Source organism: Pundamilia nyererei, unplaced genomic scaffold, assembly GCF_000239375.1.
Source record: "Pundamilia nyererei isolate P.nyererei 1_Seehausen unplaced genomic scaffold, PunNye1.0 scaffold00253, whole genome shotgun sequence".
Lineage (NCBI taxonomy): Eukaryota > Metazoa > Chordata > Actinopteri > Cichliformes > Cichlidae > Pundamilia > Pundamilia nyererei.
In genome coordinates this window covers 731,690-734,835 of record NW_005187654.1, presented here as the reverse complement: position 1 = coordinate 734,835, position 3,146 = coordinate 731,690, and the positions used below count along the sequence as shown (strand labels likewise).

At 41.9% G+C, this 3,146-nt stretch overlaps 1 protein-coding gene across 1 annotated transcript in view; it reads left to right on the top strand.

Moving 5' to 3' along the window:
• LOC102214111 (protein kinase C epsilon type-like) overlaps window positions 1–3,146 on the top strand; it is a 49,924-nt gene that overhangs the window by 3,552 nt on the left and 43,226 nt on the right. The gene's annotated exons all lie outside the window — the stretch shown is intronic.

Here is a 3,146-nt window from a genome sequence, read left to right as displayed (position 1 = left end):
TTCCTGCCTCGCTCGTGCACCTTAAACTCCTCTTTTATCTGCTTCCTCCTGATGCTCTTACCTTCTCGTGCGCCTCTGTCTTAAGCGAGGAAGGAAGGATGCGATGTTCAGTCTCAACAAGGAGGTAGCGGTGGGAAATATAGTATACTCGTTAATAGGTTGTCTGACTCAGATCTGACAGGGTTTTCTCTTCAGTTTTTTTTAAACTCATTTATACAAAAAATCAAAATAAAATAGGCCAGCCTGCCTCTCACACACTGATTTATCACTACTCGCTGTATGTTTCACAAAAAATACATTATTAGGGATAAACAGAGAATACTGTTAACACAAGAATGACTTCTGGAATCGGATCTTTTCAACCTTTTCTGCTCGGTGGTGGATGCAAACCCTCTGTATAAATCTCTCTGTATGTAAAAATGAGCAAGCAAATTAAACTGGGTGGTAAGGCTTTAAATCTAGCTCACTAATTCTTTCATGGTAAATTTATCTGTTACTTATTTGACCCTTAAAAGGTCACAAAATAGTAATGAATGACCTTCATAGCCGCATGGGGAACTCTCTGCTTGCATCTTATTAAGGTGGGATGAAATGCTCTTTAGGTATTCTGGCTTTTTAAATAGCTTCAACAGTTAATGACAATCAAAAATGATGACAGATTCTCTTTTGGTCAACTAATTATGTAACTTCAAAGTTCTGGTCAGAATTTGGAAAAGTTTATCCCCAGAGGATGAATCCTAAAAACCTAGAATCCTAAAGAAGATTCTTTCTAACGGATTACCGTACCGTGCATTCATTCCTCCCTCAGGATGCACACCGACCTAACATTAATCCCTGTCATTGACCGAAAAGTTTAGCCAAATTTAGCCGTCATCAATTTAAACAGTCAGTCTTTTACTTTGGTTCATTGGCTAAATATTAATATTGACTTTTGAATGAACATTAGCTATATGTTGTAGTTGGAGATAGATAACTAAAGCCCCTTTGCCATTCGCCACGGATCGCCATGACTTGATTTGGATTGACTGGTTTTCCACTACAATCTGGTACTAGCGAATGTGCGTGGTTGTCGTGACAGAAACGTGTCCGAGCGTCCCACAATGTTATTAATATGGCACACGAACTCTACAAAAAAGGTGGACGTCAAAGTAAAACCTGCTGCTCGGTCTGTGACTTTTCGTCTGACTGGGGGACCATGGCGTTGTTTTAACCATTTCCTTAGTTGCTGGGTTTCAAAAATGGCTGTTTTAATTGTCATGAACGAGAGGCTTTCTTGACTCATCGAGTGATGCTACTGACCAGCCAGTCAGTGGCATGCAGTCTGATGATGTCACACTTTAGTGCCTGCTGGGATCGCTTGGAACCCCGGTCGAGCGGGTACTAAAAAAGTATCTGGTACCAGCTACTATGACCTAATGGAAAACGCTGAAAACCGTGGCGAACCGTGCTGAGTTGATCCAAGTAGGTACTAATGGAAAAAGGGCTTAAGACTAAACTAAGTAAACAGATAGATCCCGCCACTCCCCGTCTCATTTTCAGCAAATGCAGAATCACCCATCTGGGATTATTTTGGTTTTAAACCAGGTTACATCAGTGAACTGAAGGACTTAAACAAAGCAGGGAGATGAAGGATGTTACCGCTTGCAGCCTCCAAATGAAAAGCAGGTACAGATGTATGTTATCCAGTGTCAAATATGATTTCTGAATTGACATTGCTTGTCAGCCTAGGCCAGGGGTCGGCAACCTCCTCCTTTTTTGAAAAAAAAAAAAGGAGACAGAAATGAGGGGAACAAGCAGTGATTTGAGCCAAATACTAGTCTTAGATTAGATTACATTTGTGCTTTGCAGGTAATTATTTACCAAGTTGAATTCTCAAGGCACAACATTAAATTAGCAGTTGTGAACTCAGCCAGTCCAGTCTCTCATAGCCACTATATTCATCCAGTAGCTCATCCATTCTGTAGACATCGTGTTTTTTGAGTTTGCAAAAGATTTTCCATAAGACACAAAAATAATTTAATATTCAGTTAAGCCTAGCTAAAAGAAATCTTTTGTGCTCAGTTGCAGTGCCATGTTTTTGTTCTTGGACTATGATCATTAAGTCTGCTGTGTGCAAAGAGGGCCATTGAACAAGTCAGTAGAACGCCAGGTCTGAAGGAAAAAAAACAGTATAGAGCTCCACAAAATCTGTGACTTAATACAGTTTGCATAATGGATCCTGGATCACGCTACCCCTATCATTGTATATTAACCACTGCCCTTCTAAGCAGCAATAATATCAGTAATTGGCAATCTAATAGGGGGAAGAGAGGGCAACTGGATTATGAAGAAGATCACCTAAATCATTAATTAAAATATATTCTTTTTCTCTTACATTGGACCTTTCATCCATCCATTCTCTGTCTGAATCAAACGTTTTAGATTCCTCTGCTCTCCATTTAACCCGTCTTTCTTGTGATTGGCTGCCCCTCCCAATGTGGGTGGGTGGAGCTTCTGTGCTCACAGCCCAGGGTTCAGCAGTCTGAAGCCTGAGATTTTGCATCATAGGAATTATTTGCACATATATTGACATTATTTGGTCGCTTTCAAGAAAATAAGCAAAATAGACCACTTTAGTGTGTACGAATTATTGAAACCTCGGCAGAGTTTGCAGTACTTAGAGCAGATCAGTGACAAAAACCGAAGTGTACAGTAATACACAGTGAGACCCAGCACAGAGTACAGCCAAATGGCATACTTCCTGCTGTTCAGAAGAACACTGAGGCATGTGTACCTCAGCTCCATCTTTCTCACTTCCTCCGCCCTTCTGCTGCCTCTCTCATCCCATCTCGTCATCGCTCCATCTCTGTCGTATGTGCGCTGTTATCCGCATCCCCTCTGCTTCCTGTTCTCTTTTGTCTTCCACCACCTCTCCATCTCCCCGGGACCCAAGCGCTGGTTCCTGCTTTGTGCTGCTGGTGAAATATTAACCAGGACTTTGATGCTTATTAATTGTCCCACTCAGTAATTGAGATGCTCTACGGAGCCCATCCCCATGGTGACAGTGACAGCCCTGTCCCCTTGGTGACAGTCACTCACCCACAGACACATCAGAGATAGAGAGAGAGAGATGGGTAGGTAGGAGCTCTTTTCTTTTGGTGGGGGGG